Source organism: Centroberyx gerrardi, chromosome 10 (assembly GCF_048128805.1).
Source record: "Centroberyx gerrardi isolate f3 chromosome 10, fCenGer3.hap1.cur.20231027, whole genome shotgun sequence".
Taxonomy (NCBI): domain Eukaryota; kingdom Metazoa; phylum Chordata; class Actinopteri; order Beryciformes; family Berycidae; genus Centroberyx; species Centroberyx gerrardi.
Genome location: NC_136006.1, coordinates 23,917,406 through 23,943,622, shown reverse-complemented (window position 1 = coordinate 23,943,622; position 26,217 = coordinate 23,917,406). Strand labels below are relative to the sequence as shown.

Here is a 26,217-nt window from a genome sequence, read left to right as displayed (position 1 = left end):
GCTGCAAACTTATCACAGCATGCATTTGTGTCCCTGCCGTCGCTGAACAGCGCAAATGTAGGGGAGAGAAAAGACTGCGGCCTTGCTCCCGGTGAGCACAACGGCTGAGGGCGTCAATGATAATAGAGGGCAGAGAAATAGGCCCATTTGGTGGCCGGTTTTCAAAGGTTCCCTGCAGTAGGCACAGGCTAAGCCGTGTATAAAAGGCCTCCCTGCCGCCGCCTCAATTGCTTACGGCCATACCACTCTGAACACGCCCGATCTCGTCCGATCTCGGAAGCTAAGCAGGGTCGGGCCTGGTTAGTACTTGGATGGGAGACCGCCTGGGAATACCAGGTGCTGTAAGCTTTTTCATCTTTCTAGGCAGCAGAGGGCGCTGCTCCCTCTCCGGGGGAGACAGGGGGCCTCCAACAACAGTGCTGGCCAGCGGCAGTGCAGTCACTTTTGCAGAGGAAGTACAAGGACGACATCACGTCCCGTGTGCCAGCAACAGCTGGCTTTCCCTCGGGGAGGCTGCAAACTTATCACAGCATGCATTTGTGTCCCTGCCGTCGCTGAACAGCGCAAATGTAGGGGAGAGAAAAGACTGCGGCCTTGCTCCCGGTGAGCACAACGGCTGAGGGCGTCAATGATAATAGAGGGCAGAGAAATAGGCCCATTTGGTGGCCGGTTTTCAAAGGGCCCTGCAGTAGGCACAGGCTAAGCCGTGTATAAAAGGCCTCCCTGCCGCCGCCGCCTCAATTGCTTACGGCCATACCACTCTGAACACGCCCGATCTCGTCCGATCTCGGAAGCTAAGCAGGGTCGGGCCTGGTTAGTACTTGGATGGGAGACCGCCTGGGAATACCAGGTGCTGTAAGCTTTTTCATCTTTCTAGGCAGCAGAGGGCGCTGCTCCCTCTCCGGGGGAGACAGGGGGCCTCCAACAACAGTGCTGGCCAGCGGCAGTGCAGTCACTTTTGCAGAGGAAGTACAAGGACGACATCACGTCCCGTGTGCCAGCAACAGCTGGCTTTCCCTCGGGGAGGCTGCAAACTTATCACAGCATGCATTTGTGTCCCTGCCGTCGCTGAACAGCGCAAATGTAGGGGAGAGAAAAGACTGCGGCCTTGCTCCCGGTGAGCACAACGGCTGAGGGCGTCAATGATAATAGAGGGCAGAGAAATAGGCCCATTTGGTGGCCGGTTTTCAAAGGGCCCTGCAGTAGGCACAGGCTAAGCCGTGTATAAAAGGCCTCCCTGCCGCCGCCGCCTCAATTGCTTACGGCCATACCACTCTGAACACGCCCGATCTCGTCCGATCTCGGAAGCTAAGCAGGGTCGGGCCTGGTTAGTACTTGGATGGGAGACCGCCTGGGAATACCAGGTGCTGTAAGCTTTTTCATCTTTCTAGGCAGCAGAGGGCGCTGCTCCCTCTCCGGGGGAGACAGGGGGCCTCCAACAACAGTGCTGGCCAGCGGCAGTGCAGTCACTTTTGCAGAGGAAGTACAAGGACGACATCACGTCCCGTGTGCCAGCAACAGCTGGCTTTCCCTCGGGGAGGCTGCAAACTTATCACAGCATGCATTTGTGTCCCTGCCGTCGCTGAACAGCGCAAATGTAGGGGAGAGAAAAGACTGCGGCCTTGCTCCCGGTGAGCACAACGGCTGAGGGCGTCAATGATAATAGAGGGCAGAGAAATAGGCCCATTTGGTGGCCGGTTTTCAAAGGGCCCTGCAGTAGGCACAGGCTAAGCCGTGTATAAAAGGCCTCCCTGCCGCCGCCTCATTTGCTTACGGCCATACCACTCTGAACACGCCCGATCTCGTCCGATCTCGGAAGCTAAGCAGGGTCGGGCCTGGTTAGTACTTGGATGGGAGACCGCCTGGGAATACCAGGTGCTGTAAGCTTTTTCATCTTTCTAGGCAGCAGAGGGCGCTGCTCCCTCTCCGGGGGAGACAGGGGGCCTCCAACAACAGTGCTGGCCAGCGGCAGTGCAGTCACTTTTGCAGAGGAAGTACAAGGACGACATCACGTCCCGTGTGCCAGCAACAGCTGGCTTTCCCTCGGGGAGGCTGCAAACTTATCACAGCATGCATTTGTGTCCCTGCCGTCGCTGAACAGCGCAAATGTAGGGGAGAGAAAAGACTGCGGCCTTGCTCCCGGTGAGCACAACGGCTGAGGGCGTCAATGATAATAGAGGGCAGAGAAATAGGCCCATTTGGTGGCCGGTTTTCAAAGGGCCCTGCAGTAGGCACAGGCTAAGCCGTGTATAAAAGGCCTCCCTGCCGCCGCCGCCTCAATTGCTTACGGCCATACCACTCTGAACACGCCCGATCTCGTCCGATCTCGGAAGCTAAGCAGGGTCGGGCCTGGTTAGTACTTGGATGGGAGACCGCCTGGGAATACCAGGTGCTGTAAGCTTTTTCATCTTTCTAGGCAGCAGAGGGCGCTGCTCCCTCTCCGGGGGAGACAGGGGGCCTCCAACAACAGTGCTGGCCAGCGGCAGTGCAGTCACTTTTGCAGAGGAAGTACAAGGACGACATCACGTCCCGTGTGCCAGCAACAGCTGGCTTTCCCTCGGGGAGGCTGCAAACTTATCACAGCATGCATTTGTGTCCCTGCCGTCGCTGAACAGCGCAAATGTAGGGGAGAGAAAAGACTGCGGCCTTGCTCCCGGTGAGCACAACGGCTGAGGGCGTCAATGATAATAGAGGGCAGAGAAATAGGCCCATTTGGTGGCCGGTTTTCAAAGGGCCCTGCAGTAGGCACAGGCTAAGCCGTGTATAAAAGGCCTCCCTGCCGCCGCCTCATTTGCTTACGGCCATACCACTCTGAACACGCCCGATCTCGTCCGATCTCGGAAGCTAAGCAGGGTCGGGCCTGGTTAGTACTTGGATGGGAGACCGCCTGGGAATACCAGGTGCTGTAAGCTTTTTCATCTTTCTAGGCAGCAGAGGGCGCTGCTCCCTCTCCGGGGGAGACAGGGGGCCTCCAACAACAGTGCTGGCCAGCGGCAGTGCAGTCACTTTTGCAGAGGAAGTACAAGGACGACATCACGTCCCGTGTGCCAGCAACAGCTGGCTTTCCCTCGGGGAGGCTGCAAACTTATCACAGCATGCATTTGTGTCCCTGCCGTCGCTGAACAGCGCAAATGTAGGGGAGAGAAAAGACTGCGGCCTTGCTCCCGGTGAGCACAACGGCTGAGGGCGTCAATGATAATAGAGGGCAGAGAAATAGGCCCATTTGGTGGCCGGTTTTCAAAGGGCCCTGCAATAGGCACAGGCTAAGCCGTGTATAAAAGGCCTCCCTGCCGCCGCCTCAATTGCTTACGGCCATACCACTCTGAACACGCCCGATCTCGTCCGATCTCGGAAGCTAAGCAGGGTCGGGCCTGGTTAGTACTTGGATGGGAGACCGCCTGGGAATACCAGGTGCTGTAAGCTTTTTCATCTTTCTAGGCAGCAGAGGGCGCTGCTCCCTCTCCGGGGGAGACAGGGGGCCTCCAACAACAGTGCTGGCCAGCGGCAGTGCAGTCACTTTTGCAGAGGAAGTACAAGGACGACATCACGTCCCGTGTGCCAGCAACAGCTGGCTTTCCCTCGGGGAGGCTGCAAACTTATCACAGCATGCATTTGTGTCCCTGCCGTCGCTGAACAGCGCAAATGTAGGGGAGAGAAAAGACTGCGGCCTTGCTCCCGGTGAGCACAACGGCTGAGGGCGTCAATGATAATAGAGGGCAGAGAAATAGGCCCATTTGGTGGCCGGTTTTCAAAGGGCCCTGCAGTAGGCACAGGCTAAGCCGTGTATAAAAGGCCTCCCTGCCGCCGCCGCCTCAATTGCTTACGGCCATACCACTCTGAACACGCCCGATCTCGTCCGATCTCGGAAGCTAAGCAGGGTCGGGCCTGGTTAGTACTTGGATGGGAGACCGCCTGGGAATACCAGGTGCTGTAAGCTTTTTCATCTTTCTAGGCAGCAGAGGGCGCTGCTCCCTCTCCGGGGGAGACAGGGGGCCTCCAACAACAGTGCTGGCCAGCGGCAGTGCAGTCACTTTTGCAGAGGAAGTACAAGGACGACATCACGTCCCGTGTGCCAGCAACAGCTGGCTTTCCCTCGGGGAGGCTGCAAACTTATCACAGCATGCATTTGTGTCCCTGCCGTCGCTGAACAGCGCAAATGTAGGGGAGAGAAAAGACTGCGGCCTTGCTCCCGGTGAGCACAACGGCTGAGGGCGTCAATGATAATAGAGGGCAGAGAAATAGGCCCATTTGGTGGCCGGTTTTCAAAGGGCCCTGCAGTAGGCACAGGCTAAGCCGTGTATAAAAGGCCTCCCTGCCGCCGCCGCCTCAATTGCTTACGGCCATACCACTCTGAACACGCCCGATCTCGTCCGATCTCGGAAGCTAAGCAGGGTCGGGCCTGGTTAGTACTTGGATGGGAGACCGCCTGGGAATACCAGGTGCTGTAAGCTTTTTCATCTTTCTAGGCAGCAGAGGGCGCTGCTCCCTCTCCGGGGGAGACAGGGGGCCTCCAACAACAGTGCTGGCCAGCGGCAGTGCAGTCACTTTTGCAGAGGAAGTACAAGGACGACATCACGTCCCGTGTGCCAGCAACAGCTGGCTTTCCCTCGGGGAGGCTGCAAACTTATCACAGCATGCATTTGTGTCCCTGCCGTCGCTGAACAGCGCAAATGTAGGGGAGAGAAAAGACTGCGGCCTTGCTCCCGGTGAGCACAACGGCTGAGGGCGTCAATGATAATAGAGGGCAGAGAAATAGGCCCATTTGGTGGCCGGTTTTCAAAGGGCCCTGCAGTAGGCACAGGCTAAGCCGTGTATAAAAGGCCTCCCTGCCGCCGCCTCAATTGCTTACGGCCATACCACTCTGAACACGCCCGATCTCGTCCGATCTCGGAAGCTGAGCAGGGTCGGGCCTGGTTAGTACTTGGATGGGAGACCGCCTGGGAATACCAGATGCTGTAAGCTTTTTCATCTTTCTAGGCAGCAGAGGGCGCTGCTCCCTCTCCGGGGGAGACAGGGGGCCTCCAACAACAGTGCTGGCCAGCGGCAGTGCAGTCACTTTTGCAGAGGAAGTACAAGGACGACATCACGTCCCGTGTGCCAGCAACAGCTGGCTTTCCCTCGGGGAGGCTGCAAACTTATCACAGCATGCATTTGTGTCCCTGCCGTCGCTGAACAGCGCAAATGTAGGGGAGAGAAAAGACTGCGGCCTTGCTCCCGGTGAGCACAACGGCTGAGGGCGTCAATGATAATAGAGGGCAGAGAAATAGGCCCATTTGGTGGCCGGTTTTCAAAAGGCCCTGCAGTAGGCACAGGCTAAGCCGTGTATAAAAGGCCTCCCTGCCGCCGCCTCAATTGCTTACGGCCATACCACTCTGAACACGCCCGATCTCGTCCGATCTCGGAAGCTAAGCAGGGTCGGGCCTGGTTAGTACTTGGATGGGAGACCGCCTGGGAATACCAGGTGCTGTAAGCTTTTTCATCTTTCTAGGCAGCAGAGGGCGCTGCTCCCTCTCCGGGGGAGACAGGGGGCCTCCAACAACAGTGCTGGCCAGCGGCAGTGCAGTCACTTTTGCAGAGGAAGTACAAGGACGACATCACGTCCCGTGTGCCAGCAACAGCTGGCTTTCCCTCGGGGAGGCTGCAAACTTATCACAGCATGCATTTGTGTCCCTGCCGTCGCTGAACAGCGCAAATGTAGGGGAGAGAAAAGACTGCGGCCTTGCTCCCGGTGAGCACAACGGCTGAGGGCGTCAATGATAATAGAGGGCAGAGAAATAGGCCCATTTGGTGGCCGGTTTTCAAAAGGCCCTGCAGTAGGCACAGGCTAAGCCGTGTATAAAAGGCCTCCCTGCCGCCGCCTCAATTGCTTACGGCCATACCACTCTGAACACGCCCGATCTCGTCCGATCTCGGAAGCTAAGCAGGGTCGGGCCTGGTTAGTACTTGGATGGGAGACCGCCTGGGAATACCAGGTGCTGTAAGCTTTTTCATCTTTCTAGGCAGCAGAGGGCGCTGCTCCCTCTCCGGGGGAGACAGGGGGCCTCCAACAACAGTGCTGGCCAGCGGCAGTGCAGTCACTTTTGCAGAGGAAGTACAAGGACGACATCACGTCCCGTGTGCCAGCAACAGCTGGCTTTCCCTCGGGGAGGCTGCAAACTTATCACAGCATGCATTTGTGTCCCTGCCGTCGCTGAACAGCGCAAATGTAGGGGAGAGAAAAGACTGCGGCCTTGCTCCCGGTGAGCACAACGGCTGAGGGCGTCAATGATAATAGAGGGCAGAGAAATAGGCCCATTTGGTGGCCGGTTTTCAAAGGTTCCCTGCAGTAGGCACAGGCTAAGCCGTGTATAAAAGGCCTCCCTGCCGCCGCCTCAATTGCTTACGGCCATACCACTCTGAACACGCCCGATCTCGTCCGATCTCGGAAGCTAAGCAGGGTCGGGCCTGGTTAGTACTTGGATGGGAGACCGCCTGGGAATACCAGGTGCTGTAAGCTTTTTCATCTTTCTAGGCAGCAGAGGGCGCTGCTCCCTCTCCGGGGGAGACAGGGGGCCTCCAACAACAGTGCTGGCCAGCGGCAGTGCAGTCACTTTTGCAGAGGAAGTACAAGGACGACATCACGTCCCGTGTGCCAGCAACAGCTGGCTTTCCCTCGGGGAGGCTGCAAACTTATCACAGCATGCATTTGTGTCCCTGCCGTCGCTGAACAGCGCAAATGTAGGGGAGAGAAAAGACTGCGGCCTTGCTCCCGGTGAGCACAACGGCTGAGGGCGTCAATGATAATAGAGGGCAGAGAAATAGGCCCATTTGGTGGCCGGTTTTCAAAGGTTCCCTGCAGTAGGCACAGGCTAAGCCGTGTATAAAAGGCCTCCCTGCCGCCGCCTCAATTGCTTACGGCCATACCACTCTGAACACGCCCGATCTCGTCCGATCTCGGAAGCTAAGCAGGGTCGGGCCTGGTTAGTACTTGGATGGGAGACCGCCTGGGAATACCAGGTGCTGTAAGCTTTTTCATCTTTCTAGGCAGCAGAGGGCGCTGCTCCCTCTCCGGGGGAGACAGGGGGCCTCCAACAACAGTGCTGGCCAGCGGCAGTGCAGTCACTTTTGCAGAGGAAGTACAAGGACGACATCACGTCCCGTGTGCCAGCAACAGCTGGCTTTCCCTCGGGGAGGCTGCAAACTTATCACAGCATGCATTTGTGTCCCTGCCGTCGCTGAACAGCGCAAATGTAGGGGAGAGAAAAGACTGCGGCCTTGCTCCCGGTGAGCACAACGGCTGAGGGCGTCAATGATAATAGAGGGCAGAGAAATAGGCCCATTTGGTGGCCGGTTTTCAAAGGGCCCTGCAGTAGGCACAGGCTAAGCCGTGTATAAAAGGCCTCCCTGCCGCCGCCTCAATTGCTTACGGCCATACCACTCTGAACACGCCCGATCTCGTCCGATCTCGGAAGCTAAGCAGGGTCGGGCCTGGTTAGTACTTGGATGGGAGACCGCCTGGGAATACCAGGTGCTGTAAGCTTTTTCATCTTTCTAGGCAGCAGAGGGCGCTGCTCCCTCTCCGGGGGAGACAGGGGGCCTCCAACAACAGTGCTGGCCAGCGGCAGTGCAGTCACTTTTGCAGAGGAAGTACAAGGACGACATCACGTCCCGTGTGCCAGCAACAGCTGGCTTTCCCTCGGGGAGGCTGCAAACTTATCACAGCATGCATTTGTGTCCCTGCCGTCGCTGAACAGCGCAAATGTAGGGGAGAGAAAAGACTGCGGCCTTGCTCCCGGTGAGCACAACGGCTGAGGGCGTCAATGATAATAGAGGGCAGAGAAATAGGCCCATTTGGTGGCCGGTTTTCAAAGGTTCCCTGCAGTAGGCACAGGCTAAGCCGTGTATAAAAGGCCTCCCTGCCGCCGCCTCAATTGCTTACGGCCATACCACTCTGAACACGCCCGATCTCGTCCGATCTCGGAAGCTAAGCAGGGTCGGGCCTGGTTAGTACTTGGATGGGAGACCGCCTGGGAATACCAGGTGCTGTAAGCTTTTTCATCTTTCTAGGCAGCAGAGGGCGCTGCTCCCTCTCCGGGGGAGACAGGGGGCCTCCAACAACAGTGCTGGCCAGCGGCAGTGCAGTCACTTTTGCAGAGGAAGTACAAGGACGACATCACGTCCCGTGTGCCAGCAACAGCTGGCTTTCCCTCGGGGAGGCTGCAAACTTATCACAGCATGCATTTGTGTCCCTGCCGTCGCTGAACAGCGCAAATGTAGGGGAGAGAAAAGACTGCGGCCTTGCTCCCGGTGAGCACAACGGCTGAGGGCGTCAATGATAATAGAGGGCAGAGAAATAGGCCCATTTGGTGGCCGGTTTTCAAAGGTTCCCTGCAGTAGGCACAGGCTAAGCCGTGTATAAAAGGCCTCCCTGCCGCCGCCTCAATTGCTTACGGCCATACCACTCTGAACACGCCCGATCTCGTCCGATCTCGGAAGCTAAGCAGGGTCGGGCCTGGTTAGTACTTGGATGGGAGACCGCCTGGGAATACCAGGTGCTGTAAGCTTTTTCATCTTTCTAGGCAGCAGAGGGCGCTGCTCCCTCTCCGGGGGAGACAGGGGGCCTCCAACAACAGTGCTGGCCAGCGGCAGTGCAGTCACTTTTGCAGAGGAAGTACAAGGACGACATCACGTCCCGTGTGCCAGCAACAGCTGGCTTTCCCTCGGGGAGGCTGCAAACTTATCACAGCATGCATTTGTGTCCCTGCCGTCGCTGAACAGCGCAAATGTAGGGGAGAGAAAAGACTGCGGCCTTGCTCCCGGTGAGCACAACGGCTGAGGGCGTCAATGATAATAGAGGGCAGAGAAATAGGCCCATTTGGTGGCCGGTTTTCAAAGGTTCCCTGCAGTAGGCACAGGCTAAGCCGTGTATAAAAGGCCTCCCTGCCGCCGCCTCAATTGCTTACGGCCATACCACTCTGAACACGCCCGATCTCGTCCGATCTCGGAAGCTAAGCAGGGTCGGGCCTGGTTAGTACTTGGATGGGAGACCGCCTGGGAATACCAGGTGCTGTAAGCTTTTTCATCTTTCTAGGCAGCAGAGGGCGCTGCTCCCTCTCCGGGGGAGACAGGGGGCCTCCAACAACAGTGCTGGCCAGCGGCAGTGCAGTCACTTTTGCAGAGGAAGTACAAGGACGACATCACGTCCCGTGTGCCAGCAACAGCTGGCTTTCCCTCGGGGAGGCTGCAAACTTATCACAGCATGCATTTGTGTCCCTGCCGTCGCTGAACAGCGCAAATGTAGGGGAGAGAAAAGACTGCGGCCTTGCTCCCGGTGAGCACAACGGCTGAGGGCGTCAATGATAATAGAGGGCAGAGAAATAGGCCCATTTGGTGGCCGGTTTTCAAAGGTTCCCTGCAGTAGGCACAGGCTAAGCCGTGTATAAAAGGCCTCCCTGCCGCCGCCTCAATTGCTTACGGCCATACCACTCTGAACACGCCCGATCTCGTCCGATCTCGGAAGCTAAGCAGGGTCGGGCCTGGTTAGTACTTGGATGGGAGACCGCCTGGGAATACCAGGTGCTGTAAGCTTTTTCATCTTTCTAGGCAGCAGAGGGCGCTGCTCCCTCTCCGGGGGAGACAGGGGGCCTCCAACAACAGTGCTGGCCAGCGGCAGTGCAGTCACTTTTGCAGAGGAAGTACAAGGACGACATCACGTCCCGTGTGCCAGCAACAGCTGGCTTTCCCTCGGGGAGGCTGCAAACTTATCACAGCATGCATTTGTGTCCCTGCCGTCGCTGAACAGCGCAAATGTAGGGGAGAGAAAAGACTGCGGCCTTGCTCCCGGTGAGCACAACGGCTGAGGGCGTCAATGATAATAGAGGGCAGAGAAATAGGCCCATTTGGTGGCCGGTTTTCAAAGGTTCCCTGCAGTAGGCACAGGCTAAGCCGTGTATAAAAGGCCTCCCTGCCGCCGCCTCAATTGCTTACGGCCATACCACTCTGAACACGCCCGATCTCGTCCGATCTCGGAAGCTAAGCAGGGTCGGGCCTGGTTAGTACTTGGATGGGAGACCGCCTGGGAATACCAGGTGCTGTAAGCTTTTTCATCTTTCTAGGCAGCAGAGGGCGCTGCTCCCTCTCCGGGGGAGACAGGGGGCCTCCAACAACAGTGCTGGCCAGCGGCAGTGCAGTCACTTTTGCAGAGGAAGTACAAGGACGACATCACGTCCCGTGTGCCAGCAACAGCTGGCTTTCCCTCGGGGAGGCTGCAAACTTATCACAGCATGCATTTGTGTCCCTGCCGTCGCTGAACAGCGCAAATGTAGGGGAGAGAAAAGACTGCGGCCTTGCTCCCGGTGAGCACAACGGCTGAGGGCGTCAATGATAATAGAGGGCAGAGAAATAGGCCCATTTGGTGGCCGGTTTTCAAAGGTTCCCTGCAGTAGGCACAGGCTAAGCCGTGTATAAAAGGCCTCCCTGCCGCCGCCTCAATTGCTTACGGCCATACCACTCTGAACACGCCCGATCTCGTCCGATCTCGGAAGCTAAGCAGGGTCGGGCCTGGTTAGTACTTGGATGGGAGACCGCCTGGGAATACCAGGTGCTGTAAGCTTTTTCATCTTTCTAGGCAGCAGAGGGCGCTGCTCCCTCTCCGGGGGAGACAGGGGGCCTCCAACAACAGTGCTGGCCAGCGGCAGTGCAGTCACTTTTGCAGAGGAAGTACAAGGACGACATCACGTCCCGTGTGCCAGCAACAGCTGGCTTTCCCTCGGGGAGGCTGCAAACTTATCACAGCATGCATTTGTGTCCCTGCCGTCGCTGAACAGCGCAAATGTAGGGGAGAGAAAAGACTGCGGCCTTGCTCCCGGTGAGCACAACGGCTGAGGGCGTCAATGATAATAGAGGGCAGAGAAATAGGCCCATTTGGTGGCCGGTTTTCAAAGGTTCCCTGCAGTAGGCACAGGCTAAGCCGTGTATAAAAGGCCTCCCTGCCGCCGCCTCAATTGCTTACGGCCATACCACTCTGAACACGCCCGATCTCGTCCGATCTCGGAAGCTAAGCAGGGTCGGGCCTGGTTAGTACTTGGATGGGAGACCGCCTGGGAATACCAGGTGCTGTAAGCTTTTTCATCTTTCTAGGCAGCAGAGGGCGCTGCTCCCTCTCCGGGGGAGACAGGGGGCCTCCAACAACAGTGCTGGCCAGCGGCAGTGCAGTCACTTTTGCAGAGGAAGTACAAGGACGACATCACGTCCCGTGTGCCAGCAACAGCTGGCTTTCCCTCGGGGAGGCTGCAAACTTATCACAGCATGCATTTGTGTCCCTGCCGTCGCTGAACAGCGCAAATGTAGGGGAGAGAAAAGACTGCGGCCTTGCTCCCGGTGAGCACAACGGCTGAGGGCGTCAATGATAATAGAGGGCAGAGAAATAGGCCCATTTGGTGGCCGGTTTTCAAAGGTTCCCTGCAGTAGGCACAGGCTAAGCCGTGTATAAAAGGCCTCCCTGCCGCCGCCTCAATTGCTTACGGCCATACCACTCTGAACACGCCCGATCTCGTCCGATCTCGGAAGCTAAGCAGGGTCGGGCCTGGTTAGTACTTGGATGGGAGACCGCCTGGGAATACCAGGTGCTGTAAGCTTTTTCATCTTTCTAGGCAGCAGAGGGCGCTGCTCCCTCTCCGGGGGAGACAGGGGGCCTCCAACAACAGTGCTGGCCAGCGGCAGTGCAGTCACTTTTGCAGAGGAAGTACAAGGACGACATCACGTCCCGTGTGCCAGCAACAGCTGGCTTTCCCTCGGGGAGGCTGCAAACTTATCACAGCATGCATTTGTGTCCCTGCCGTCGCTGAACAGCGCAAATGTAGGGGAGAGAAAAGACTGCGGCCTTGCTCCCGGTGAGCACAACGGCTGAGGGCGTCAATGATAATAGAGGGCAGAGAAATAGGCCCATTTGGTGGCCGGTTTTCAAAGGTTCCCTGCAGTAGGCACAGGCTAAGCCGTGTATAAAAGGCCTCCCTGCCGCCGCCTCAATTGCTTACGGCCATACCACTCTGAACACGCCCGATCTCGTCCGATCTCGGAAGCTAAGCAGGGTCGGGCCTGGTTAGTACTTGGATGGGAGACCGCCTGGGAATACCAGGTGCTGTAAGCTTTTTCATCTTTCTAGGCAGCAGAGGGCGCTGCTCCCTCTCCGGGGGAGACAGGGGGCCTCCAACAACAGTGCTGGCCAGCGGCAGTGCAGTCACTTTTGCAGAGGAAGTACAAGGACGACATCACGTCCCGTGTGCCAGCAACAGCTGGCTTTCCCTCGGGGAGGCTGCAAACTTATCACAGCATGCATTTGTGTCCCTGCCGTCGCTGAACAGCGCAAATGTAGGGGAGAGAAAAGACTGCGGCCTTGCTCCCGGTGAGCACAACGGCTGAGGGCGTCAATGATAATAGAGGGCAGAGAAATAGGCCCATTTGGTGGCCGGTTTTCAAAGGTTCCCTGCAGTAGGCACAGGCTAAGCCGTGTATAAAAGGCCTCCCTGCCGCCGCCTCAATTGCTTACGGCCATACCACTCTGAACACGCCCGATCTCGTCCGATCTCGGAAGCTAAGCAGGGTCGGGCCTGGTTAGTACTTGGATGGGAGACCGCCTGGGAATACCAGGTGCTGTAAGCTTTTTCATCTTTCTAGGCAGCAGAGGGCGCTGCTCCCTCTCCGGGGGAGACAGGGGGCCTCCAACAACAGTGCTGGCCAGCGGCAGTGCAGTCACTTTTGCAGAGGAAGTACAAGGACGACATCACGTCCCGTGTGCCAGCAACAGCTGGCTTTCCCTCGGGGAGGCTGCAAACTTATCACAGCATGCATTTGTGTCCCTGCCGTCGCTGAACAGCGCAAATGTAGGGGAGAGAAAAGACTGCGGCCTTGCTCCCGGTGAGCACAACGGCTGAGGGCGTCAATGATAATAGAGGGCAGAGAAATAGGCCCATTTGGTGGCCGGTTTTCAAAGGTTCCCTGCAGTAGGCACAGGCTAAGCCGTGTATAAAAGGCCTCCCTGCCGCCGCCTCAATTGCTTACGGCCATACCACTCTGAACACGCCCGATCTCGTCCGATCTCGGAAGCTAAGCAGGGTCGGGCCTGGTTAGTACTTGGATGGGAGACCGCCTGGGAATACCAGGTGCTGTAAGCTTTTTCATCTTTCTAGGCAGCAGAGGGCGCTGCTCCCTCTCCGGGGGAGACAGGGGGCCTCCAACAACAGTGCTGGCCAGCGGCAGTGCAGTCACTTTTGCAGAGGAAGTACAAGGACGACATCACGTCCCGTGTGCCAGCAACAGCTGGCTTTCCCTCGGGGAGGCTGCAAACTTATCACAGCATGCATTTGTGTCCCTGCCGTCGCTGAACAGCGCAAATGTAGGGGAGAGAAAAGACTGCGGCCTTGCTCCCGGTGAGCACAACGGCTGAGGGCGTCAATGATAATAGAGGGCAGAGAAATAGGCCCATTTGGTGGCCGGTTTTCAAAGGTTCCCTGCAGTAGGCACAGGCTAAGCCGTGTATAAAAGGCCTCCCTGCCGCCGCCTCAATTGCTTACGGCCATACCACTCTGAACACGCCCGATCTCGTCCGATCTCGGAAGCTAAGCAGGGTCGGGCCTGGTTAGTACTTGGATGGGAGACCGCCTGGGAATACCAGGTGCTGTAAGCTTTTTCATCTTTCTAGGCAGCAGAGGGCGCTGCTCCCTCTCCGGGGGAGACAGGGGGCCTCCAACAACAGTGCTGGCCAGCGGCAGTGCAGTCACTTTTGCAGAGGAAGTACAAGGACGACATCACGTCCCGTGTGCCAGCAACAGCTGGCTTTCCCTCGGGGAGGCTGCAAACTTATCACAGCATGCATTTGTGTCCCTGCCGTCGCTGAACAGCGCAAATGTAGGGGAGAGAAAAGACTGCGGCCTTGCTCCCGGTGAGCACAACGGCTGAGGGCGTCAATGATAATAGAGGGCAGAGAAATAGGCCCATTTGGTGGCCGGTTTTCAAAGGTTCCCTGCAGTAGGCACAGGCTAAGCCGTGTATAAAAGGCCTCCCTGCCGCCGCCTCAATTGCTTACGGCCATACCACTCTGAACACGCCCGATCTCGTCCGATCTCGGAAGCTAAGCAGGGTCGGGCCTGGTTAGTACTTGGATGGGAGACCGCCTGGGAATACCAGGTGCTGTAAGCTTTTTCATCTTTCTAGGCAGCAGAGGGCGCTGCTCCCTCTCCGGGGGAGACAGGGGGCCTCCAACAACAGTGCTGGCCAGCGGCAGTGCAGTCACTTTTGCAGAGGAAGTACAAGGACGACATCACGTCCCGTGTGCCAGCAACAGCTGGCTTTCCCTCGGGGAGGCTGCAAACTTATCACAGCATGCATTTGTGTCCCTGCCGTCGCTGAACAGCGCAAATGTAGGGGAGAGAAAAGACTGCGGCCTTGCTCCCGGTGAGCACAACGGCTGAGGGCGTCAATGATAATAGAGGGCAGAGAAATAGGCCCATTTGGTGGCCGGTTTTCAAAGGTTCCCTGCAGTAGGCACAGGCTAAGCCGTGTATAAAAGGCCTCCCTGCCGCCGCCTCAATTGCTTACGGCCATACCACTCTGAACACGCCCGATCTCGTCCGATCTCGGAAGCTAAGCAGGGTCGGGCCTGGTTAGTACTTGGATGGGAGACCGCCTGGGAATACCAGGTGCTGTAAGCTTTTTCATCTTTCTAGGCAGCAGAGGGCGCTGCTCCCTCTCCGGGGGAGACAGGGGGCCTCCAACAACAGTGCTGGCCAGCGGCAGTGCAGTCACTTTTGCAGAGGAAGTACAAGGACGACATCACGTCCCGTGTGCCAGCAACAGCTGGCTTTCCCTCGGGGAGGCTGCAAACTTATCACAGCATGCATTTGTGTCCCTGCCGTCGCTGAACAGCGCAAATGTAGGGGAGAGAAAAGACTGCGGCCTTGCTCCCGGTGAGCACAACGGCTGAGGGCGTCAATGATAATAGAGGGCAGAGAAATAGGCCCATTTGGTGGCCGGTTTTCAAAGGTTCCCTGCAGTAGGCACAGGCTAAGCCGTGTATAAAAGGCCTCCCTGCCGCCGCCTCAATTGCTTACGGCCATACCACTCTGAACACGCCCGATCTCGTCCGATCTCGGAAGCTAAGCAGGGTCGGGCCTGGTTAGTACTTGGATGGGAGACCGCCTGGGAATACCAGGTGCTGTAAGCTTTTTCATCTTTCTAGGCAGCAGAGGGCGCTGCTCCCTCTCCGGGGGAGACAGGGGGCCTCCAACAACAGTGCTGGCCAGCGGCAGTGCAGTCACTTTTGCAGAGGAAGTACAAGGACGACATCACGTCCCGTGTGCCAGCAACAGCTGGCTTTCCCTCGGGGAGGCTGCAAACTTATCACAGCATGCATTTGTGTCCCTGCCGTCGCTGAACAGCGCAAATGTAGGGGAGAGAAAAGACTGCGGCCTTGCTCCCGGTGAGCACAACGGCTGAGGGCGTCAATGATAATAGAGGGCAGAGAAATAGGCCCATTTGGTGGCCGGTTTTCAAAGGTTCCCTGCAGTAGGCACAGGCTAAGCCGTGTATAAAAGGCCTCCCTGCCGCCGCCTCAATTGCTTACGGCCATACCACTCTGAACACGCCCGATCTCGTCCGATCTCGGAAGCTAAGCAGGGTCGGGCCTGGTTAGTACTTGGATGGGAGACCGCCTGGGAATACCAGGTGCTGTAAGCTTTTTCATCTTTCTAGGCAGCAGAGGGCGCTGCTCCCTCTCCGGGGGAGACAGGGGGCCTCCAACAACAGTGCTGGCCAGCGGCAGTGCAGTCACTTTTGCAGAGGAAGTACAAGGACGACATCACGTCCCGTGTGCCAGCAACAGCTGGCTTTCCCTCGGGGAGGCTGCAAACTTATCACAGCATGCATTTGTGTCCCTGCCGTCGCTGAACAGCGCAAATGTAGGGGAGAGAAAAGACTGCGGCCTTGCTCCCGGTGAGCACAACGGCTGAGGGCGTCAATGATAATAGAGGGCAGAGAAATAGGCCCATTTGGTGGCCGGTTTTCAAAGGTTCCCTGCAGTAGGCACAGGCTAAGCCGTGTATAAAAGGCCTCCCTGCCGCCGCCTCAATTGCTTACGGCCATACCACTCTGAACACGCCCGATCTCGTCCGATCTCGGAAGCTAAGCAGGGTCGGGCCTGGTTAGTACTTGGATGGGAGACCGCCTGGGAATACCAGGTGCTGTAAGCTTTTTCATCTTTCTAGGCAGCAGAGGGCGCTGCTCCCTCTCCGGGGGAGACAGGGGGCCTCCAACAACAGTGCTGGCCAGCGGCAGTGCAGTCACTTTTGCAGAGGAAGTACAAGGACGACATCACGTCCCGTGTGCCAGCAACAGCTGGCTTTCCCTCGGGGAGGCTGCAAACTTATCACAGCATGCATTTGTGTCCCTGCCGTCGCTGAACAGCGCAAATGTAGGGGAGAGAAAAGACTGCGGCCTTGCTCCCGGTGAGCACAACGGCTGAGGGCGTCAATGATAATAGAGGGCAGAGAAATAGGCCCATTTGGTGGCCGGTTTTCAAAGGTTCCCTGCAGTAGGCACAGGCTAAGCCGTGTATAAAAGGCCTCCCTGCCGCCGCCTCAATTGCTTACGGCCATACCACTCTGAACACGCCCGATCTCGTCCGATCTCGGAAGCTAAGCAGGGTCGGGCCTGGTTAGTACTTGGATGGGAGACCGCCTGGGAATACCAGGTGCTGTAAGCTTTTTCATCTTTCTAGGCAGCAGAGGGCGCTGCTCCCTCTCCGGGGGAGACAGGGGGCCTCCAACAACAGTGCTGGCCAGCGGCAGTGCAGTCACTTTTGCAGAGGAAGTACAAGGACGACATCACGTCCCGTGTGCCAGCAACAGCTGGCTTTCCCTCGGGGAGGCTGCAAACTTATCACAGCATGCATTTGTGTCCCTGCCGTCGCTGAACAGCGCAAATGTAGGGGAGAGAAAAGACTGCGGCCTTGCTCCCGGTGAGCACAACGGCTGAGGGCGTCAATGATAATAGAGGGCAGAGAAATAGGCCCATTTGGTGGCCGGTTTTCAAAGGTTCCCTGCAGTAGGCACAGGCTAAGCCGTGTATAAAAGGCCTCCCTGCCGCCGCCTCAATTGCTTACGGCCATACCACTCTGAACACGCCCGATCTCGTCCGATCTCGGAAGCTAAGCAGGGTCGGGCCTGGTTAGTACTTGGATGGGAGACCGCCTGGGAATACCAGGTGCTGTAAGCTTTTTCATCTTTCTAGGCAGCAGAGGGCGCTGCTCCCTCTCCGGGGGAGACAGGGGGCCTCCAACAACAGTGCTGGCCAGCGGCAGTGCAGTCACTTTTGCAGAGGAAGTACAAGGACGACATCACGTCCCGTGTGCCAGCAACAGCTGGCTTTCCCTCGGGGAGGCTGCAAACTTATCACAGCATGCATTTGTGTCCCTGCCGTCGCTGAACAGCGCAAATGTAGGGGAGAGAAAAGACTGCGGCCTTGCTCCCGGTGAGCACAACGGCTGAGGGCGTCAATGATAATAGAGGGCAGAGAAATAGGCCCATTTGGTGGCCGGTTTTCAAAGGGCCCTGCAGTAGGCACAGGCTAAGCCGTGTATAAAAGGCCTCCCTGCCGCCGCCGCCTCAATTGCTTACGGCCATACCACTCTGAACACGCCCGATCTCGTCCGATCTCGGAAGCTAAGCAGGGTCGGGCCTGGTTAGTACTTGGATGGGAGACCGCCTGGGAATACCAGGTGCTGTAAGCTTTTTCATCTTTCTAGGCAGCAGAGGGCGCTGCTCCCTCTCCGGGGGAGACAGGGGGCCTCCAACAACAGTGCTGGCCAGCGGCAGTGCAGTCACTTTTGCAGAGGAAGTACAAGGACGACATCACGTCCCGTGTGCCAGCAACAGCTGGCTTTCCCTCGGGGAGGCTGCAAACTTATCACAGCATGCATTTGTGTCCCTGCCGTCGCTGAACAGCGCAAATGTAGGGGAGAGAAAAGACTGCGGCCTTGCTCCCGGTGAGCACAACGGCTGAGGGCGTCAATGATAATAGAGGGCAGAGAAATAGGCCCATTTGGTGGCCGGTTTTCAAAGGGCCCTGCAGTAGGCACAGGCTAAGCCGTGTATAAAAGGCCTCCCTGCCGCCGCCGCCTCAATTGCTTACGGCCATACCACTCTGAACACGCCCGATCTCGTCCGATCTCGGAAGCTAAGCAGGGTCGGGCCTGGTTAGTACTTGGATGGGAGACCGCCTGGGAATACCAGGTGCTGTAAGCTTTTTCATCTTTCTAGGCAGCAGAGGGCGCTGCTCCCTCTCCGGGGGAGACAGGGGGCCTCCAACAACAGTGCTGGCCAGCGGCAGTGCAGTCACTTTTGCAGAGGAAGTACAAGGACGACATCACGTCCCGTGTGCCAGCAACAGCTGGCTTTCCCTCGGGGAGGCTGCAAACTTATCACAGCATGCATTTGTGTCCCTGCCGTCGCTGAACAGCGCAAATGTAGGGGAGAGAAAAGACTGCGGCCTTGCTCCCGGTGAGCACAACGGCTGAGGGCGTCAATGATAATAGAGGGCAGAGAAATAGGCCCATTTGGTGGCCGGTTTTCAAAGGGCCCTGCAGTAGGCACAGGCTAAGCCGTGTATAAAAGGCCTCCCTGCCGCCGCCTCATTTGCTTACGGCCATACCACTCTGAACACGCCCGATCTCGTCCGATCTCGGAAGCTAAGCAGGGTCGGGCCTGGTTAGTACTTGGATGGGAGACCGCCTGGGAATACCAGGTGCTGTAAGCTTTTTCATCTTTCTAGGCAGCAGAGGGCGCTGCTCCCTCTCCGGGGGAGACAGGGGGCCTCCAACAACAGTGCTGGCCAGCGGCAGTGCAGTCACTTTTGCAGAGGAAGTACAAGGACGACATCACGTCCCGTGTGCCAGCAACAGCTGGCTTTCCCTCGGGGAGGCTGCAAACTTATCACAGCATGCATTTGTGTCCCTGCCGTCGCTGAACAGCGCAAATGTAGGGGAGAGAAAAGACTGCGGCCTTGCTCCCGGTGAGCACAACGGCTGAGGGCGTCAATGATAATAGAGGGCAGAGAAATAGGCCCATTTGGTGGCCGGTTTTCAAAGGGCCCTGCAGTAGGCACAGGCTAAGCCGTGTATAAAAGGCCTCCCTGCCGCCGCCGCCTCAATTGCTTACGGCCATACCACTCTGAACACGCCCGATCTCGTCCGATCTCGGAAGCTAAGCAGGGTCGGGCCTGGTTAGTACTTGGATGGGAGACCGCCTGGGAATACCAGGTGCTGTAAGCTTTTTCATCTTTCTAGGCAGCAGAGGGCGCTGCTCCCTCTCCGGGGGAGACAGGGGGCCTCCAACAACAGTGCTGGCCAGCGGCAGTGCAGTCACTTTTGCAGAGGAAGTACAAGGACGACATCACGTCCCGTGTGCCAGCAACAGCTGGCTTTCCCTCGGGGAGGCTGCAAACTTATCACAGCATGCATTTGTGTCCCTGCCGTCGCTGAACAGCGCAAATGTAGGGGAGAGAAAAGACTGCGGCCTTGCTCCCGGTGAGCACAACGGCTGAGGGCGTCAATGATAATAGAGGGCAGAGAAATAGGCCCATTTGGTGGCCGGTTTTCAAAGGGCCCTGCAGTAGGCACAGGCTAAGCCGTGTATAAAAGGCCTCCCTGCCGCCGCCTCATTTGCTTACGGCCATACCACTCTGAACACGCCCGATCTCGTCCGATCTCGGAAGCTAAGCAGGGTCGGGCCTGGTTAGTACTTGGATGGGAGACCGCCTGGGAATACCAGGTGCTGTAAGCTTTTTCATCTTTCTAGGCAGCAGAGGGCGCTGCTCCCTCTCCGGGGGAGACAGGGGGCCTCCAACAACAGTGCTGGCCAGCGGCAGTGCAGTCACTTTTGCAGAGGAAGTACAAGGACGACATCACGTCCCGTGTGCCAGCAACAGCTGGCTTTCCCTCGGGGAGGCTGCAAACTTATCACAGCATGCATTTGTGTCCCTGCCGTCGCTGAACAGCGCAAATGTAGGGGAGAGAAAAGACTGCGGCCTTGCTCCCGGTGAGCACAACGGCTGAGGGCGTCAATGATAATAGAGGGCAGAGAAATAGGCCCATTTGGTGGCCGGTTTTCAAAGGGCCCTGCAATAGGCACAGGCTAAGCCGTGTATAAAAGGCCTCCCTGCCGCCGCCTCAATTGCTTACGGCCATACCACTCTGAACACGCCCGATCTCGTCCGATCTCGGAAGCTAAGCAGGGTCGGGCCTGGTTAGTACTTGGATGGGAGACCGCCTGGGAATACCAGGTGCTGTAAGCTTTTTCATCTTTCTAGGCAGCAGAGGGCGCTGCTCCCTCTCCGGGGGAGACAGGGGGCCTCCAACAACAGTGCTGGCCAGCGGCAGTGCAGTCACTTTTGCAGAGGAAGTACAAGGACGACATCACGTCCCGTGTGCCAGCAACAGCTGGCTTTCCCTCGGGGAGGCTGCAAACTTATCACAGCATGCATTTGTGTCCCTGCCGTCGCTGAACAGCGCAAATGTAGGGGAGAGAAAAGACTGCGGCCTTGCTCCCGGTGAGCACAACGGCTGAGGGCGTCAATGATAATAGAGGGCAGAGAAATAGGCCCATTTGGTGGCCGGTTTTCAAAGGGCCCTGCAGTAGGCACAGGCTAAGCCGTGTATAAAAGGCCTCCCTGCCGCCGCCGCCTCAATTGCTTACGGCCATACCACTCTGAACACGCCCGATCTCGTCCGATCTCGGAAGCTAAGCAGGGTCGGGCCTGGTTAGTACTTGGATGGGAGACCGCCTGGGAATACCAGGTGCTGTAAGCTTTTTCATCTTTCTAGGCAGCAGAGGGCGCTGCTCCCTCTCCGGGGGAGACAGGGGGCCTCCAACAACAGTGCTGGCCAGCGGCAGTGCAGTCACTTTTGCAGAGGAAGTACAAGGACGACATCACGTCCGTGTGCCAGCAACAGCTGGCTTTCCCTCGGGGAGGCTGCAAACTTATCACAGCATGCATTTGTGTCCCTGCCGTCGCTGAACAGCGCAAATGTAGGGGAGAGAAAAGACTGCGGCCTTGCTCCCGGTGAGCACAACGGCTGAGGGCGTCAATGATAATAGAGGGCAGAGAAATAGGCCCATTTGGTGGCCGGTTTTCCAAAGGGCCCTGCAGTAGGCACAGGCTAAGCCGTGTATAAAAGGCCTCCCTGCCGCCGCCGCTCAATTGCTTACGGCCATACCACTCTGAACACGCCCGATCTCGTCCGATCTCGGAAGCTAAGCAGGGTCGGGCCTGGTTAGTACTTGGATGGGAGGACCGCCTGGGAATACCAGGTGCTGTAAGCTTTTTCATCTTTCTAGGCAGCAGAGGGCGCTGCTCCCTCTCCGGGGAGACAGGGGGCCTCCAACAACAGTTGCTGGCCAGCGGCAGTGCAGTCACTTTTGCAGAGGAAGTACAAGGACGACATCACGTCCCGTGTGCCAGCAACAGCTGGCTTTCCCTCGGGAGGCTGCAAACTTATCACAGCATGCATTTGTGTCCCTGCCGTCGCTGAACAGCGCAAATGTAGGGGAGAGAAAAGACTGCGGCCTTGCTCCCGGTGAGCACAACGGCTGAGGGCGTCAATGATAATAGAGGGCAGAGAAATAGGCCCATTTGGTGGCCGGTTTTCAAAGGGCCCTGCAGTAGCACAGGCTAAGCCGTGTATAAAAGGCCTCCCTGCCGCCGCCTCAATTGCTTACGGCCATACCACTCTGAACACGCCCGATCTCGTCCGATCTCGGAAGCTGAGCAGGGTCGGGCCTGGTTAGTACTTGGATGGGAGACCGCCTGGGAATACCAGATGCTGTAAGCTTTTTCATCTTTCTAGGCAGCAGAGGGCGCTGCTCCCTCTCCGGGGGAGACAGGGGGCCTCCAACAACAGTGCTGGCCAGCGGCAGTTGCAGTCACTTTTGCAGAGGAAGTACAAGGACGACATCACGTCCCGTGTGCCAGCAACAGCTGGCTTTCCCTCGGGGAGGCGGCAGGCTGCAAACTTATCACAGCATGCATTTGTGTCCCTGCCGTCGCTGAACAGCGCAAATGTAGGGGAGAAGGGAAAAAAAGACTGCGGCCTTGCTCCCGGTGAGCACAACGGCTGAGGGCGTCAATGATAATAGAGGGCAGAGAAATAGGCCCATTTGGTGGCCGGTTTTTCAAAAGGCCCTGCAGTAGGCACAGGCAAGCCGTGTATAAAAGGCCTCCCTGCCGCCGCCTCAATTGCTTACGGCCATACCACTCTGAACACGCCCGATCTCGTCCGATCTCGGAAGCTAAGCAGGGTCGGGCCTGGTTAGTACTTGGATGGGAGACCGCCTGGGAATACCAGGTGCTGTAAGCTTTTTCATCTTTCTAGGCAGCAGAGGGCGCTTGCTCCCTCTCCGGGGGAGACAGGGGGCCTCAACAACAGTGCTGGCCAGCGGCAGTGCAGTCACTTTTGCAGAGGAAGTACAAGGACGACATCACGTCCCGTGTGCCAGCAACAGCTGGCTTTCCCTCGGGGAGGCTGCAAACTTATCACAGCATGCATTTGTGTCCCTGCCGTCGCTGAACAGCGCAAATGTAGGGGAGAGAAAAGACTGCGGCCTTGCTCCCGGTGAGCACAACGGCTTGAGGGCGTCAATGATAATAGAGGGCAGAGAAATAGGCCCATTTTGGTGGCCGGTTTTCAAAAGGCCCTGCAGTAGGCACAGGCTAAGCCGTGTATAAAAGGCCTCCCTGCCGCCGCCTCAATTGCTTACGGCCATACCACTCTGAACACGCCCGATCTCGTCCGATCTCGGAAGCTAAGCAGGGTCGGGCCTGGTTAGTACTTGGATGGGAGACCGCCTGGGAATACCAGGTGCTGTAAGCTTTTTCATCTTTCTAGGCAGCAGAGGGCGCTGCTCCCTCTCCGGGGGAGACAGGGGGCCTCCAACAACAGTGCTGGCCAGCGGCAGTGCAGTCACTTTTGCAGAGGAAGTACAAGGACGACATCACGTCCCGTGTGCCAGCAACAGCTGGCTTTCCCTCGGGGAGGCTGCAAACTTATCACAGCATGCATTTGTGTCCCTGCCGTCGCTGAACAGCGCAAATGTAGGGGAGAGAAAAGACTGCGGCCTTGCTCCCGGTGAGCACAACGGCTGAGGGCGTCAATGATAATAGAGGGCAGAGAAATAGGCCCATTTGGTGGCCGGTTTTCAAAGGTTCCCTGCAGTAGGCACAGGCTAAGCCCGTGTATAAAAGGCCTCCCTGCCGCCGCCTCAATTGCTTACGGCCATACCACTCTGAACACGCCCGGATCTCGTCCGATCTCGGAAGCTAAGCAGGGTCGGGCCTGGTTAGTACTTGGATGGGAGACCGCCTGGGAATACCAGTGCTGTAAGCTTTTTCATCTTTCTAGGCAAGCAGAGGGCGGCTGCTCCCTCTCCGGGGGAGACAGGGGGCCTCCAACAACAGTGCTGGCCAGCGGCAGTGCAGTCACTTTTGCAGAGGAAGTACAAGGACGACATCACGTCCGTGTGCCAGCAACAAGCTGGCTTTCCTCGGGGAGGCTGCAAACTTATCACAGCATGCATTTGTGTCCCCTGCCGTCGCTGAACAGCGCAAATGTAGGGGAGAGAAAGACTGCGGCCTTGCTCCCGGTGAGCACAACGGCTGAGGCGTCAATGATAATAGAGGGCAGAGAAATAGGCCCATTTGGTGGCCGGTTTTCAAAGGTTCCCTGCAGTAGGCACAGGCTAAGCCGTGTATAAAAGGCCTCCCTGCCGCCGCCTCAATTGCTTACGGCCATACCACTCTGAACACGCCCGATCTCGTCCGATCTCGGAAGCTAAGCAGGGTCGGGCCTGGTTAGTACTTGGATGGGAGACCGCCTGGGAATACCAGGTGGCTGTAAGCTTTTTCATCTTTCTAGGCAGCAGAGGGCGCTGCTCCCTCTCCGGGGGAGACAGGGGGCCTCCAACAACAGTGCTGGCCAGCGGCAGTGCAGTCACTTTTGCAGAGGAAGTACAAGGACGACATCACGTCCCGTGTGCCAGCAACAGCTGGCTTTCCCTCGGGGAGGCTGCAAACTTATCACAGCATGCATTTGTGTCCCTGCCGTCGCTGAACAGCGCAAATGTAGGGGAGAGAAAAGACTGCGGCCTTGCTCCCGGTGAGCACAACGGCTGAGGGCGTCATGATAATAGAGGGCAGAGAAATAGGCCCATTTGGTGGCCGGTTTTCAAAGGGCCCTGCAGTAGGCACAGGCTAAGCCGTGTATAAAAGGCCTCCCTGCCGCCGCCTCAATTGCTTACGGCCATACCACTCTGAACACGCCCGATCTCGTCCGATCTCGGAAGCTAAGCAGGGTCGGGCCTGGTTAGTACTTGGATGGGAGACCGCCTGGGAATACCAGGTGCTGTAAGCTTTTCATCTTTCTAGGCAGCAGAGGGCGCTGCTCCCTCTCCGGGGGAGACAGGGGGCCTCCAACAACAGTGCTGGCCAGCGGCAGTGCAGTCACTTTTGCAGAGGAAGTACAAGGACGACATCACGTCCCGTGTGCCAGCAACAGCTGGCTTTCCCTCGGGGAGGCTGCAAACTTAACACAGCATGCATTTGTGTCCCTGCCGTCGCTGAACAGCGCAAATGTAGGGGAGAGAAAAGACTGCGGCCTTGCTCCCGGTGAGCACAACGGCTGAGGGCGTCAATGATAATAGAGGGCAGAGAAATAGGCCCATTTGGTGGCCGGTTTTCAAAGGGCCCTGCAGTAGGCACAGGCTAAGCCGTGTATAAAAGGCCTCCCTGCCGCCGCCTCAATTGCTTACGGCCATACCACTCTGAACACGCCCGATCTCGTCCGATCTCGGAAGCTAAGCAGGGTCGGGCCTGGTTAGTACTTGGATGGGAGACCGCCTGGGAATACCAGGTGCTGTAAGCTTTTTCATCTTTCTAGGCAGCAGAGGGCGCTGCTCCCTCTCCGGGGGAGACAGGGGGCCTCCAACAACAGTGCTGGCCAGCGGCAGTGCAGTCACTTTTGCAGAGGAAGTACAAGGACGACATCACGTCCCGTGTGCCAGCAACAGCTGGCTTTCCCTCGGGGAGGCTGCAAACTTATCACAGCATGCATTTGTGTCCCTGCCGTCGCTGAACAGCGCAAATGTAGGGGAGAGAAAAGACTGCGGCCTTGCTCCCGGTGAGCACAACGGCTGAGGGCGTCAATGATAATAGAGGGCAGAGAAATAGGCCCATTTGGTGGCCGGTTTTCAAAGGGCCCTGCAGTAGGCACAGGCTAAGCCGTGTATAAAAGGCCTCCCTGCCGCCGCCTCAATTGCTTACGGCCATACCACTCTGAACACGCCCGATCTCGTCCGATCTCGTCCGATCTCGGAAGCTAAGCAGGGTCGGGCCTGGTTAGTACTTGGATGGGAGACCGCCTGGGAATACCAGGTGCTGTAAGCTTTTTCATCTTTCTAGGCAGCAGAGGGCGCTGCTCCCTCTCCGGGGGAGACAGGGGGCCTCCAACAACAGTGCTGGCCAGCGGCAGTGCAGTCACTTTTGCAGAGGAAGTACAAGGACGACATCACGTCCCGTGTGCCAGCAACAGCTGGCTTTCCCTCGGGGAGGCTGCAAACTTATCACAGCATGCATTTGTGTCCCTGCCGTCGCTGAACAGCGCAAATGTAGGGGAGAGAAAAGACTGCGGCCTTGCTCCCGGTGAGCACAACGGCTGAGGGCGTCAATGATAATAGAGGGCAGAGAAATAGGCCCATTTGGTGGCCGGTTTTCAAAGGGCCCTGCAGTAGGCACAGGCTAAGCCGTGTATAAAAGGCCTCCCTGCCGCCGCCTCAATTGCTTACGGCCATACCACTCTGAACACGCCCGATCTCGTCCGATCTCGGAAGCTAAGCAGGGTCGGGCCTGGTTAGTACTTGGATGGGAGACCGCCTGGGAATACCAGGTGCTGTAAGCTTTTTCATCTTTCTAGGCAGCAGAGGGCGCTGCTCCCTCTCCGGGGGAGACAGGGGGCCTCCAACAACAGTGCTGGCCAGCGGCAGTGCAGTCACTTTTGCAGAGGAAGTACAAGGACGACATCACGTCCCGTGTGCCAGCAACAGCTGGCTTTCCCTCGGGGAGGCTGCAAACTTATCACAGCATGCATTTGTGTCCCTGCCGTCGCTGAACAGCGCAAATGTAGGGGAGAGAAAAGACTGC

General features: G+C 57.4%; 50 non-coding genes and 1 pseudogene across 50 annotated transcripts; all 51 read left to right on the top strand.

Annotated features, from left to right (window-relative positions):
• The first annotated feature begins 229 nt into the window (after window positions 1–229).
• LOC144541686 (5S ribosomal RNA) lies at window positions 230–348 on the top strand. Its single transcript, XR_013506808.1, has one exon. It is a non-coding gene; the product is annotated as a 5S ribosomal RNA (ribosomal RNA).
• A 395-nt stretch (window positions 349–743) lies between these two features.
• LOC144541684 (5S ribosomal RNA) lies at window positions 744–862 on the top strand. Its single transcript, XR_013506806.1, has one exon. It is a non-coding gene; the product is annotated as a 5S ribosomal RNA (ribosomal RNA).
• A 395-nt stretch (window positions 863–1,257) lies between these two features.
• Window positions 1,258–1,376, top strand: LOC144541683 (5S ribosomal RNA). The gene has a single exon (XR_013506805.1). It is a non-coding gene; the product is annotated as a 5S ribosomal RNA (ribosomal RNA).
• A 392-nt stretch (window positions 1,377–1,768) lies between these two features.
• On the top strand, window positions 1,769–1,887 carry LOC144541682 (5S ribosomal RNA). The gene has a single exon (XR_013506803.1). It is a non-coding gene; the product is annotated as a 5S ribosomal RNA (ribosomal RNA).
• Window positions 1,888–2,282: 395 nt separating this feature from the next.
• Window positions 2,283–2,401, top strand: LOC144541681 (5S ribosomal RNA). The gene has a single exon (XR_013506802.1). It is a non-coding gene; the product is annotated as a 5S ribosomal RNA (ribosomal RNA).
• A 392-nt stretch (window positions 2,402–2,793) lies between these two features.
• On the top strand, window positions 2,794–2,912 carry LOC144541680 (5S ribosomal RNA). The gene has a single exon (XR_013506801.1). It is a non-coding gene; the product is annotated as a 5S ribosomal RNA (ribosomal RNA).
• A 392-nt stretch (window positions 2,913–3,304) lies between these two features.
• Window positions 3,305–3,423, top strand: LOC144541679 (5S ribosomal RNA). Its single transcript, XR_013506800.1, has one exon. It is a non-coding gene; the product is annotated as a 5S ribosomal RNA (ribosomal RNA).
• A 395-nt stretch (window positions 3,424–3,818) lies between these two features.
• On the top strand, window positions 3,819–3,937 carry LOC144541678 (5S ribosomal RNA). Its single transcript, XR_013506799.1, has one exon. It is a non-coding gene; the product is annotated as a 5S ribosomal RNA (ribosomal RNA).
• A 395-nt stretch (window positions 3,938–4,332) lies between these two features.
• Window positions 4,333–4,451, top strand: LOC144541677 (5S ribosomal RNA). The gene has a single exon (XR_013506797.1). It is a non-coding gene; the product is annotated as a 5S ribosomal RNA (ribosomal RNA).
• Window positions 4,452–4,843: 392 nt separating this feature from the next.
• LOC144541271 (5S ribosomal RNA) lies at window positions 4,844–4,962 on the top strand. The gene has a single exon (XR_013506466.1). It is a non-coding gene; the product is annotated as a 5S ribosomal RNA (ribosomal RNA).
• A 392-nt stretch (window positions 4,963–5,354) lies between these two features.
• Window positions 5,355–5,473, top strand: LOC144541676 (5S ribosomal RNA). The gene has a single exon (XR_013506796.1). It is a non-coding gene; the product is annotated as a 5S ribosomal RNA (ribosomal RNA).
• A 392-nt stretch (window positions 5,474–5,865) lies between these two features.
• LOC144541675 (5S ribosomal RNA) lies at window positions 5,866–5,984 on the top strand. The gene has a single exon (XR_013506795.1). It is a non-coding gene; the product is annotated as a 5S ribosomal RNA (ribosomal RNA).
• A 393-nt stretch (window positions 5,985–6,377) lies between these two features.
• Window positions 6,378–6,496, top strand: LOC144541673 (5S ribosomal RNA). The gene has a single exon (XR_013506793.1). It is a non-coding gene; the product is annotated as a 5S ribosomal RNA (ribosomal RNA).
• A 393-nt stretch (window positions 6,497–6,889) lies between these two features.
• LOC144541672 (5S ribosomal RNA) lies at window positions 6,890–7,008 on the top strand. The gene has a single exon (XR_013506791.1). It is a non-coding gene; the product is annotated as a 5S ribosomal RNA (ribosomal RNA).
• A 392-nt stretch (window positions 7,009–7,400) lies between these two features.
• On the top strand, window positions 7,401–7,519 carry LOC144541671 (5S ribosomal RNA). Its single transcript, XR_013506790.1, has one exon. It is a non-coding gene; the product is annotated as a 5S ribosomal RNA (ribosomal RNA).
• A 393-nt stretch (window positions 7,520–7,912) lies between these two features.
• On the top strand, window positions 7,913–8,031 carry LOC144541670 (5S ribosomal RNA). Its single transcript, XR_013506789.1, has one exon. It is a non-coding gene; the product is annotated as a 5S ribosomal RNA (ribosomal RNA).
• A 393-nt stretch (window positions 8,032–8,424) lies between these two features.
• On the top strand, window positions 8,425–8,543 carry LOC144541669 (5S ribosomal RNA). The gene has a single exon (XR_013506788.1). It is a non-coding gene; the product is annotated as a 5S ribosomal RNA (ribosomal RNA).
• A 393-nt stretch (window positions 8,544–8,936) lies between these two features.
• On the top strand, window positions 8,937–9,055 carry LOC144541668 (5S ribosomal RNA). The gene has a single exon (XR_013506787.1). It is a non-coding gene; the product is annotated as a 5S ribosomal RNA (ribosomal RNA).
• A 393-nt stretch (window positions 9,056–9,448) lies between these two features.
• Window positions 9,449–9,567, top strand: LOC144541667 (5S ribosomal RNA). Its single transcript, XR_013506785.1, has one exon. It is a non-coding gene; the product is annotated as a 5S ribosomal RNA (ribosomal RNA).
• Window positions 9,568–9,960: 393 nt separating this feature from the next.
• LOC144541666 (5S ribosomal RNA) lies at window positions 9,961–10,079 on the top strand. Its single transcript, XR_013506784.1, has one exon. It is a non-coding gene; the product is annotated as a 5S ribosomal RNA (ribosomal RNA).
• A 393-nt stretch (window positions 10,080–10,472) lies between these two features.
• Window positions 10,473–10,591, top strand: LOC144541665 (5S ribosomal RNA). Its single transcript, XR_013506783.1, has one exon. It is a non-coding gene; the product is annotated as a 5S ribosomal RNA (ribosomal RNA).
• Window positions 10,592–10,984: 393 nt separating this feature from the next.
• Window positions 10,985–11,103, top strand: LOC144541664 (5S ribosomal RNA). The gene has a single exon (XR_013506782.1). It is a non-coding gene; the product is annotated as a 5S ribosomal RNA (ribosomal RNA).
• A 393-nt stretch (window positions 11,104–11,496) lies between these two features.
• Window positions 11,497–11,615, top strand: LOC144541662 (5S ribosomal RNA). The gene has a single exon (XR_013506780.1). It is a non-coding gene; the product is annotated as a 5S ribosomal RNA (ribosomal RNA).
• A 393-nt stretch (window positions 11,616–12,008) lies between these two features.
• On the top strand, window positions 12,009–12,127 carry LOC144541661 (5S ribosomal RNA). Its single transcript, XR_013506779.1, has one exon. It is a non-coding gene; the product is annotated as a 5S ribosomal RNA (ribosomal RNA).
• Window positions 12,128–12,520: 393 nt separating this feature from the next.
• Window positions 12,521–12,639, top strand: LOC144541660 (5S ribosomal RNA). Its single transcript, XR_013506778.1, has one exon. It is a non-coding gene; the product is annotated as a 5S ribosomal RNA (ribosomal RNA).
• Window positions 12,640–13,032: 393 nt separating this feature from the next.
• On the top strand, window positions 13,033–13,151 carry LOC144541659 (5S ribosomal RNA). Its single transcript, XR_013506777.1, has one exon. It is a non-coding gene; the product is annotated as a 5S ribosomal RNA (ribosomal RNA).
• Window positions 13,152–13,544: 393 nt separating this feature from the next.
• LOC144541658 (5S ribosomal RNA) lies at window positions 13,545–13,663 on the top strand. The gene has a single exon (XR_013506776.1). It is a non-coding gene; the product is annotated as a 5S ribosomal RNA (ribosomal RNA).
• A 393-nt stretch (window positions 13,664–14,056) lies between these two features.
• LOC144541656 (5S ribosomal RNA) lies at window positions 14,057–14,175 on the top strand. The gene has a single exon (XR_013506774.1). It is a non-coding gene; the product is annotated as a 5S ribosomal RNA (ribosomal RNA).
• Window positions 14,176–14,568: 393 nt separating this feature from the next.
• Window positions 14,569–14,687, top strand: LOC144541655 (5S ribosomal RNA). Its single transcript, XR_013506773.1, has one exon. It is a non-coding gene; the product is annotated as a 5S ribosomal RNA (ribosomal RNA).
• A 393-nt stretch (window positions 14,688–15,080) lies between these two features.
• LOC144541654 (5S ribosomal RNA) lies at window positions 15,081–15,199 on the top strand. Its single transcript, XR_013506772.1, has one exon. It is a non-coding gene; the product is annotated as a 5S ribosomal RNA (ribosomal RNA).
• A 393-nt stretch (window positions 15,200–15,592) lies between these two features.
• On the top strand, window positions 15,593–15,711 carry LOC144541653 (5S ribosomal RNA). Its single transcript, XR_013506771.1, has one exon. It is a non-coding gene; the product is annotated as a 5S ribosomal RNA (ribosomal RNA).
• Window positions 15,712–16,104: 393 nt separating this feature from the next.
• LOC144541652 (5S ribosomal RNA) lies at window positions 16,105–16,223 on the top strand. Its single transcript, XR_013506770.1, has one exon. It is a non-coding gene; the product is annotated as a 5S ribosomal RNA (ribosomal RNA).
• A 393-nt stretch (window positions 16,224–16,616) lies between these two features.
• Window positions 16,617–16,735, top strand: LOC144541650 (5S ribosomal RNA). The gene has a single exon (XR_013506768.1). It is a non-coding gene; the product is annotated as a 5S ribosomal RNA (ribosomal RNA).
• A 393-nt stretch (window positions 16,736–17,128) lies between these two features.
• On the top strand, window positions 17,129–17,247 carry LOC144541649 (5S ribosomal RNA). The gene has a single exon (XR_013506767.1). It is a non-coding gene; the product is annotated as a 5S ribosomal RNA (ribosomal RNA).
• Window positions 17,248–17,642: 395 nt separating this feature from the next.
• Window positions 17,643–17,761, top strand: LOC144541648 (5S ribosomal RNA). The gene has a single exon (XR_013506766.1). It is a non-coding gene; the product is annotated as a 5S ribosomal RNA (ribosomal RNA).
• Window positions 17,762–18,156: 395 nt separating this feature from the next.
• Window positions 18,157–18,275, top strand: LOC144541647 (5S ribosomal RNA). The gene has a single exon (XR_013506765.1). It is a non-coding gene; the product is annotated as a 5S ribosomal RNA (ribosomal RNA).
• Window positions 18,276–18,667: 392 nt separating this feature from the next.
• Window positions 18,668–18,786, top strand: LOC144541646 (5S ribosomal RNA). Its single transcript, XR_013506764.1, has one exon. It is a non-coding gene; the product is annotated as a 5S ribosomal RNA (ribosomal RNA).
• A 395-nt stretch (window positions 18,787–19,181) lies between these two features.
• Window positions 19,182–19,300, top strand: LOC144541645 (5S ribosomal RNA). The gene has a single exon (XR_013506763.1). It is a non-coding gene; the product is annotated as a 5S ribosomal RNA (ribosomal RNA).
• A 392-nt stretch (window positions 19,301–19,692) lies between these two features.
• LOC144541644 (5S ribosomal RNA) lies at window positions 19,693–19,811 on the top strand. Its single transcript, XR_013506762.1, has one exon. It is a non-coding gene; the product is annotated as a 5S ribosomal RNA (ribosomal RNA).
• A 392-nt stretch (window positions 19,812–20,203) lies between these two features.
• On the top strand, window positions 20,204–20,322 carry LOC144541643 (5S ribosomal RNA). The gene has a single exon (XR_013506761.1). It is a non-coding gene; the product is annotated as a 5S ribosomal RNA (ribosomal RNA).
• A 395-nt stretch (window positions 20,323–20,717) lies between these two features.
• LOC144541642 (5S ribosomal RNA) lies at window positions 20,718–20,836 on the top strand. The gene has a single exon (XR_013506759.1). It is a non-coding gene; the product is annotated as a 5S ribosomal RNA (ribosomal RNA).
• Window positions 20,837–21,230: 394 nt separating this feature from the next.
• LOC144541228 (5S ribosomal RNA) lies at window positions 21,231–21,350 on the top strand. The gene has a single exon (XR_013506442.1). It is a non-coding gene; the product is annotated as a 5S ribosomal RNA (ribosomal RNA).
• Window positions 21,351–21,740: 390 nt separating this feature from the next.
• Window positions 21,741–21,859, top strand: LOC144541270 (5S ribosomal RNA). Its single transcript, XR_013506465.1, has one exon. It is a non-coding gene; the product is annotated as a 5S ribosomal RNA (ribosomal RNA).
• Window positions 21,860–22,265: 406 nt separating this feature from the next.
• LOC144541641 (5S ribosomal RNA) lies at window positions 22,266–22,384 on the top strand. The gene has a single exon (XR_013506758.1). It is a non-coding gene; the product is annotated as a 5S ribosomal RNA (ribosomal RNA).
• A 394-nt stretch (window positions 22,385–22,778) lies between these two features.
• Window positions 22,779–22,897, top strand: LOC144541639 (5S ribosomal RNA). The gene has a single exon (XR_013506756.1). It is a non-coding gene; the product is annotated as a 5S ribosomal RNA (ribosomal RNA).
• Window positions 22,898–23,291: 394 nt separating this feature from the next.
• On the top strand, window positions 23,292–23,410 carry LOC144541278 (5S ribosomal RNA). Its single transcript, XR_013506472.1, has one exon. It is a non-coding gene; the product is annotated as a 5S ribosomal RNA (ribosomal RNA).
• Window positions 23,411–23,803: 393 nt separating this feature from the next.
• Window positions 23,804–23,923, top strand: LOC144540852 (5S ribosomal RNA). The gene has a single exon (XR_013506070.1). It is a non-coding gene; the product is annotated as a 5S ribosomal RNA (ribosomal RNA).
• A 391-nt stretch (window positions 23,924–24,314) lies between these two features.
• On the top strand, window positions 24,315–24,433 carry LOC144541638 (5S ribosomal RNA). Its single transcript, XR_013506755.1, has one exon. It is a non-coding gene; the product is annotated as a 5S ribosomal RNA (ribosomal RNA).
• Window positions 24,434–24,824: 391 nt separating this feature from the next.
• On the top strand, window positions 24,825–24,943 carry LOC144541637 (5S ribosomal RNA). Its single transcript, XR_013506754.1, has one exon. It is a non-coding gene; the product is annotated as a 5S ribosomal RNA (ribosomal RNA).
• A 392-nt stretch (window positions 24,944–25,335) lies between these two features.
• LOC144541267 (5S ribosomal RNA) lies at window positions 25,336–25,464 on the top strand (annotated as a pseudogene).
• Window positions 25,465–25,856: 392 nt separating this feature from the next.
• On the top strand, window positions 25,857–25,975 carry LOC144541636 (5S ribosomal RNA). The gene has a single exon (XR_013506753.1). It is a non-coding gene; the product is annotated as a 5S ribosomal RNA (ribosomal RNA).
• Window positions 25,976–26,217: the final 242 nt, after the last annotated feature.